The following is an 8,382-nucleotide window of genomic DNA, read 5'->3' as shown; positions in this document are numbered from 1 at the left end:
ATCCTCCATCCCTAGTTTTAAATTTAATGAGCAGCAAAACACACCCAGTTTATTTAATTTACTTATTGTGACATCAGAATTTGGGTCTGTTTTTGTCACTAGGTTATAATTGGGCAACTTCTACTAATTATCACCATTTTTCTCCTCCTTCTCTAGGATTGAAGATCCCGATGAGGCACGCGACCACTTCATAGTTGCGAGGTCCACTGCAAAGGCTTTGCTTTCGTCCACTTGCATATGCCCAGTTTGAGATTTCTCAAGGTACTCTGTCTCATTTGGGCTGTAGTAAAATAGCTAGAAGGGTTCCCTTGGTTGACAAAGGGTCTAAAAGCTTTCTAACCTAGAGAAATGGCGTTTTAGTGCTTTTATTTTCAGCCCCCATTGTGAAAAATTTGTCTAGGAGACTCATGTCGGCTAGGAAAGGTGTGCTGCATGTTGTTGTGTATTCTCTAAAATGAGAGCCGATAAAAGGCAAAAGACAATCTGTTGTAAAATGAGTTCTTCTGGTGTATCACAAATCCTGCTTTGTGTTTGACCTAGTTAGCAATGCGATTTTTAATTTTTATTTTTGTGGCTTTTCTTTCCATTTTTAGGTAACGGGCTTAAAGCAACTTCAATTTTGCACAAAGCTCAGGCACTGAATGCCGAGCCAGCCCATCTCCTGGAGATGGCCATGCGCAACCTGAAAGCTGGAGAAAAACAACTAGTGCCCCCGATGGAAGAGGACCCACCCACAGGTAATGCTTTATCATAGTTCGCTTTGAAGCTGCTTCTTTTTCTGCTTGTCTTTTGAATTTCTAAACGTTTCTCAGCAGGCGATACAGGAAGGAGGCCTTCGTTTGGTGGAAACCAGCAAATGATGCGTGCTGCTCGGGTCCCTGTCAACCACTTAGTGAAACAACCTGCACTTGCCAACAAGGAGCTCAAATCAGAGTCGAGGATCCCGAGTCTGGTCACCCGGCTTGCTTCTCCAGAGGTTTTAGGATTTATTTAATTTTTTTATCCACTTTTCATGATGAATCTATTCCAATTTATGGTGAATCTATTCAACTTGATTTATTCCTAAGGATAAGCAGGTCACACCTCCTGATCCCAGACTTGTTCCTCGTCTGGTGGAGCGTTTCCCCACTCCTTCCATCCAGGGTGCATCCAGTCTGCACCCACAGACGGTCTCCCAGACGCCTCATGGCTACAGGGACCCAAATGCAAACACGTAATTGCTTCATTTGTTTTACACCCAGGAGCCTTTGGGTTGTTTTAGCCTCAGAAGTTTTTAAAAGAAGTAATCTTTGTGTGTGCTTTTATTAAGATTTCAACTAACTAGTTTTCGTCCCTTGGGTGGATGTTTTATCCTTTTATTTCTCTCAGCTTCATCACTCCGGTTGTAAAGCAGCGCCCTGAGGTGCCGTCCTCTGCAGTAACGGCTCATGGAGCTAAAGCCACTCAGCAGCCGTGCACGCCTCTGAGCCACACGGCGGGTTTCCAGACTCACAGGTGCGGCATGGTTTATGGGCGTTATTACGACTGTTGAACCTCTGCACGGGATTTTATTTTTCCACTTCAGTTAATATGCATTTTGTGTGATATTGTTAGAAAATCCCTCTTTGTAACTTATGTGTTAGATACACTTTTATATTTTGCTACTGTTACAAACTACAAACGTCATGTGGCATTTTTATGTGGGAACGGCTCAACACAAAGTCTGGCATGTATTTTTTACGGTAAATAAAATCTCAAAATCGTTTTACAAATCTAAGTATCTGCAAATATCGGGCTTGGTCCCTTAGTTCAATATCTGTAGGATCGTCTTTCCCTGCAGCACGTGTAGAACTCTTGTGAGTTTTTTCTTTACCAAAAGTGGACTAAAGGCTATAACGATCCTGTGCTTTGACTTAGGCTTCCTATGTAGTCTCTGCTTTTAGTTAGGTCTGGATAAAGTATGGACAAATATCTGTATTTCCAGACTTCATTCCCCTCCATGCATTTCCTTCCTCTCTCTGACTTCTTTTCCTGGCGTCCTACTTTCCTTTCTTGTGTCATTTTCTCTTGTGTCCTCGTCATGATGATGCCTGCCCACCACCATGGCTACGTTCACACTGCAGGTCGTGATGCTCAATTCAGATTTTTAGCTTTTCGTTTGAGGTGGCCGTTCATGCTACTAATAAATGCGTCCGTCATCATTCTGCTGTCTGAACAGTTTCATAGACCGCAAAGCGACCCGGCTAGATAACAGAAGGAGACGTCACACAGCAGCGGCACTGTTTCGCTGAAGGAATGGTGATGTAATTGTTTGTAGAAGTGTTCAAAAAACCTTCGTTAAAAAACAAAAAAACTAAAAACTTGAAATAAAGGAGATACCTGGCCGGTGTCTCTTTTTATTATTAGAAAGCTGTTTGAGCAATGAGAGCTGACAATATTAAGACTATATCATAGCGAGATGAAGTAGGGTAAGGACAAAAAAGCAGCACAGCTATTGACAATGGAGCGCTAACTGCTACTGCTGTGTGTGGATGTGTAGTTGGAGCCAGGAGAGGGACGCAAAACGACGGATAAAATGCAATATGACCGTTCAGACAGCGGACGCTTTGAAAATTAAATGATACGTATCTGATTAGTACCACATATGGAAAATCTGATTTTTTTTGAGGGAGTGAATTGGGCCGTTCCACTGCCATGAAAAATACACATACGGGTCACATTTCCCGCAGTGTAAACGTAGCCCATGTGTCACCACAGGGAGGGTGTTTAGGGTGAGTTTGCAGTGCTGGCCTTCAGCAAAAGTGTTTTTTTTATTTATTTATTTATTTTTTTTAGTTCCCCATCTGACCTAAGTACCTTCTTTCTCATATTTGACCCAAGTCTGCTACAAGGCTTGTGGCCAACCGAAAAACAGGTCTAAAGGGTTCAGAACGTGAATGTTTGGCTTTTATATGGGGGTATCAGATGAACATGAGACATGCAAACCCCACTTTTCATCTTTTTATTTTAGAACATTTTTGAAATGAAGTTATAGTTTCTCCTTTCACGGTAATGCACCACTGCGTGTTAATCTCTAACATAAAACCCAAATGCAAATCTTGGCGGGTGGTTGTAAAGTGACACAATGTGGAAAAGTCAGCTGAACTTCAGTCTATACACTGTTCTAATAAAGTATATATGAATTGTTTCTTTTAAAGGCCTCCTTCAGTTCTTTTTCAAACGAGTCTATCACAATAAAGGGGAAGCAGTTCTTCATCCTCAAGATGATTGGCCGTGGTGGCTCCAGCAAGGTAAAAAAAAAAGAAGTATCACCGATTGTGTCAAAGCATAACCCCTCCAAAATAAAGTTGACCATGATGTCTTCTTTTTTTTTTTTTTTTTTTTTTGCAGGTCTACCAAGTCCTTGATCACAAAAAGCAGCTGTTTGCTGTGAAACACGTGGATCTGGAGGAAGCTGATGCTCAGACAATAGAAAGTTACAAAAATGAAATTGAGCACCTGAACCACTTGCAGCAGTACAGCGACCTAATTATAAAGCTCTATGACTAGTAAGTTCATGGCTCATCTGTTGAGGAATCATATGGTGGAGCCGGTGTTTACTCTGTGGTGACGTCCGGTCAGACATTTTCTGCATCTTCTCTCGCTCTGTTATCACACTGCTCACCGTGTTACGTTTACCTCTGCAATAACCCTCTGATGGTTTCACGTCTGTTTACAGTGAAATAACCAACAGCTACATCTACATGCTGATGGAGTGCGGGAACTTGGATCTGAACACCTGGTTGCGAAAACCGCAAAAACCGTCAACCCGCTTGAGAGGAAGTTCTACTGGAAGAACATGCTGGAGGCGGTCCATACCATCCACAAACATGGTCCTCATCCCTCTCTTGTCTCCAGCTACTGTTGCCATGTTTTCTGTGTTCCTAATGCGTAATCGTAACATGCCGTTGTGGTGTTTTTTATTATTATTTATTTATGTGTTCTGCAGGTATTGTCCACAGCGACTTGAAGCCGGCCAATTTTGTCATAGTCAACGCTTCGCTGAAGTTGATCGACTTCGGCATCGCAAACAGAATCCAGCCTGACGTAACAAGCATTATGAAAGATTCCCAAGTAGGTCACTCTACTTTTTGTGTTTGTGTTTTTTAATCTGCCACCATAAGCATAAGTTTAGTGGGACTGTTGGAAAGCTGTTTTGACCTGACGACTGGACTGGACTGAACGCTAACCTGCGTTTTAAAGCAAAATTCCTCAGCTAAATAGTTCAGTCAACATAAAACAATGTAGAATTAAAAGAAATGGCTCAAGGCGTTTTTCTTTTAATCTCACAGGTTGGAACGCTGAACTATATGCCCCCTGAAGCCATCAAGGATACTTCATCTCAACCAGGAAAAGCGCGATCGAAGGCACGTCTTCTCCGGTTGGCTGATTTAACCAGTTTATTAAGAATACCAACACTAATAATAATATTGACGTTGTTGTGTAGATCAGCCCAAAAGGAGACGTGTGGTCCCTTGGATGCATCCTCTACTGCATGACTTATGGGAAAACTCCATTCCAGAGCATCACAAACCAAATCACCAAGCTGCACGCCATCATCGATCCCTCTCACAAGATCGAGTTTCCTGACATCCAAGAGAAGGATTTGCTGGATGTTTTGAAGGTAAAGGAACCGTGGGAGGGTTATTGTGGTGGAATGCAAATAACACAATTTTAACTTGAAATGATGCTAAACTGTTTAGAAGACAGGTGAATGGGGGGTGTTTTTGGTGTCATTCATGATTTGAGTCAAAAGATATAGTTGCCTCTGCCCTCATTGGCTGCTCTGATTGATGATAAAGGCATCTTTTACTTCCGCACTGAAATTTGTGAGCACATTGTACTGGTGACGTAATTGCTTGTGCAGAAATCCGATTTTTAGTTTTAAAAGTGCTGGTTTTATTAGCGCCCCAGCTGTTGGCACTTTCTACAACCCAGTTTTGTTGAAGGCACAGCAGTGAGAGCAACGTTTCCTCTGTATTGAGCTGGTGTTCAGACCCCTCTCACAACTCTTTTAAAAAAAAAAAATAAAAAAAAAAATCAACTGAAGAGAAATCCAGCAAACTTTTTTCTGGATGTTAATTGAGACTTTTGTAGCCTTTGATGCCAAGCAGGCATCGCTCTTACGCAGGCTCCTCCGTGGTTGCTGCACAACATGCACAGGTAAATTTTAGCTGGGTGCAGAGGGTAAATTACTTATGCCAACAATATATTGCACTTATTGTTATTGTGTAAAAACACATATTGGTTGAAATAACTTCCTGACAGCAAGAAGTGTAGTTATTAAGTACTGCATTCAGTCTCTCTATTGCATTGCCTATATATTTAGAGTATTGTAGTTGACGTCTAAGCTCTGAAAACCTTTTTGTCAAAATAGGTTTTTGAACATGAATAAGGGCTTAAAATATTTTTCTCTTCAAACATCGAAAGTATGTTTAGACTAAATTTCTTTTATGTTGGTCTAAGAGGATGAAACAGTTTTAGAAGGTTAAGAGGTTGGTAAACTATAAAGGTAGCTGAGAGTAACATGAGCCACTAGTTATAATTTTTGTCAAAAAGAAAAGTTTTAATTATCAGTTGTTTCAAGGCCAAAACTCCAGATGTTGACCCGAAGCAGCTTTTTAAAGTCTTACTTGTAATGATTTCTTGCTTTTTGAAAGGTTTTAGTTCGGGATGCAAACAAATAACAGACTTATTGTTAACTGTCGATTAATGGTTTTAGGTTACGGTTTGTTTCAACCGATTTAACTGATTTCTGATTACGGACCTTCTTTCAGTGCTGTAGTAATGTCCACCATCCAGAAGAGGGTGCCGCAGCTCATTCTTAAGCGGAGAGAGACCACAGAATTTGTAAAAGTAATGATTATGGCAAAGCATTACCAGAACAGGAACGTTAAGCGGTGCAAAAAGAGTCCACTGTGGGATAATTTTACACTGTTTAATGACGACAAGGATGCAAAATGCACTTTATGTGGCTCTGTTTTTAAATGTAAACACTCAACAAGCTACTTAAGTTGCCAACTAAATTGGGCCATTCAGTCATGCTGCATAACAGATCAGCGTTAACTTCTTAATCAAAACTTATCCAAGTGCTCAGAAGGTGAGGATGTGATGACAGAAAAACAGAGAGGATTGTGAGGATTATAAGTATTTCACATATTATTTTTCTATTCAGAAATGTACAGTAATGGGTTCCTGTTTTGTTAGATTTTATAAAAATGTTTTTGAGAAAACACCGATTTTCTTAAGTAATACAGGTGGCACAATACATTGTTAAAATATGATGTGCCTCGTTAAATTCAGTGTATGGTTGGGGGGGATTCCCTTTATGTTATGCAAAGACCTTCTTGATACAAGAGAACATTCAGGTTTTTAAGAAAATGGCCACTTAACAATTGTTAGTCGATCGATAAGATCAACCAACTTTAGATTAACTCATTAATTGATAACTTGTATCTCTAATGTGAGTATATAGAGAGACCTTAATTACATTCCTCTTTGTGCAGTAAAATCTAGTATTTCAAAGAGTTTTTGGTGCTATGCACTCAAAATTCCCTGGGCCTTTGGTTCAGAAATAATGCTACAGCATCACAGATCCTCCACTGTACTTAAGAGTGTGCATCTGATGGGCCATCGGGAGTGTTTACCTTTGCTCAGATGAAACCATGAATGACCTTTTATGCAACAAAGTGTTCATAAGGTTTCACAAGCTCTGCTTGTTGGCATTTGTGGCTGTAGATGAGGAATATTTTTTATTTTTCTGCCATGTTTTTCAAACATTTGTCTGTCTATAGATATCATCTAATGATTGTTATGGAGACTTGGTGACCCTAAGTTGCCTCTCTTAACTGTGGTCTTCTTTTTGAGTTTTTCTTTTTCACCTTCCTGCTCTCCTTATCTGATGGCAAGATAAATGTGGATCCATGTACACCCAAGAAGCCCCTTAAAGCTAAAGTGCCAGAATATTCAACTGCCGTAAAAGCTTAAACTTTTTATGGGTTTTCCTGTAAATGCAAATGGGTCTTTAAATGCATGAGGAAAGTGCAACATACCCATGTAGAAGGGTATGTTGATGACTTTTGTGTTGAGTCTGTTAGGTGTGTAATTTGATGCATTAAATAACAGACGCACTAAATCCTTGTCAAAGTATAGCTGAAACACTCAGCAGCTGGATTAAAGAACTCATGACAGTGTCCACTTTCCAAGCCTGCATTGCTTTCAGTGTAAAGCCAGTCTTAAGCTAGCTGCAGTCATGGTCATTTTATTCTCTTCTTTTTTCAGAGGTGCTTGGTACGAAATCCGAGAGAAAGAATCTCTATAGCAGAATTGCTGGAGCACCGGTACCTCCAGCTGAAGCCTCCATCATCTCCTGAACCAGGTACAGTTGGGCCAAATAAAACAAGGCAGGGATGTTCATTGATCTCCTTTTGAAACTGAACTGTGCTTCTTCTTCTGTCAGAGCATCCCTCGAACAGCGACCTTAAGAGAATCCTAACAGACCTGGCTGCCCTCCAGTCTCCGAACACCATCGTCCGAGTAGCTAATGTAAGACTCAGATTGTGTAGTACCTTCTAAAACATTGTATGCCCTCATTAAACTCCAATTTTTATGTTTCTTACAGAATTTGGCAAGAATGTGCAGCAGCGGCAGGAAGCTGGATGTCACAGAATGTGCAAAGTCCTCGTCCGAACACTCCTGAACCATTTCCTGTTCTCGTCTACTTCCCCTTGTTTTATTCCGACCCTTTTATGACCACTATATAATTATTTTGCTGTACAATGTCTAAACTAACCAGTTAGTATTGTTCATCTCACTTATTTTAGCAAAATAACTGTAAGGATGTTGAGAAGAATAAACACAATTCCCAATTAGTTACCTGTTTATTTCTTGCAGCAGTTTAAACGAGAGCAATGTGGAGAGAACATGGACTCAGTGTGTTCGTGTAATACTGGTTTTGTAAGCTGCGTAAACTGAAGAGAACACAACGGCAGCGTCATTCTTCCAGTCAAGTGTAAACAAACTAGATATGCACCTTTTTTTTATTTTTTCTACATATTGTATTGTTTTGGTCTATTTTCGCACCTGAGCTGAATGTTACAAAGTAAATATAGGTCTACCTGTAGAAATGCCAAGTAATTTTTATTTTTTTCTTCCACCAAAAACATTTGCTGCTTCAGTAAGAGGGTGGTAACATTAGGCTCTGAAGAAAACTCAAATGACCCAGCTTTCTAACAGCCTTTAAATGCACCATGTATGCACGAAACCCCTCAGGTTTAGGTAAATCGATTTGTGCGTAAGCGTAGATTTGTCTGTGTATCAGGTGTTTTGTGCAAAAGTATACGTGTGTGTGTGTAATTTGTGCGT

At 40.3% G+C, this 8,382-nt stretch overlaps 1 pseudogene; it reads left to right on the top strand.

The window, feature by feature from the left end:
• The window catches only part of LOC118557449, an 11,693-nt pseudogene extending 3,804 nt beyond the window's left edge, over positions 1 to 7,889 (top strand).
• Positions 7,890 to 8,382: the final 493 nt, after the last annotated feature.

The sequence above is a fragment of the Fundulus heteroclitus genome, chromosome 3 (assembly GCF_011125445.2).
Source record: "Fundulus heteroclitus isolate FHET01 chromosome 3, MU-UCD_Fhet_4.1, whole genome shotgun sequence".
Classification (NCBI taxonomy): Eukaryota; Metazoa; Chordata; class Actinopteri; order Cyprinodontiformes; family Fundulidae; genus Fundulus; species Fundulus heteroclitus.
The sequence above is the reverse complement of the archived record's forward strand: the minus strand, read 5'-3'. Positions and strand labels throughout refer to the sequence as shown.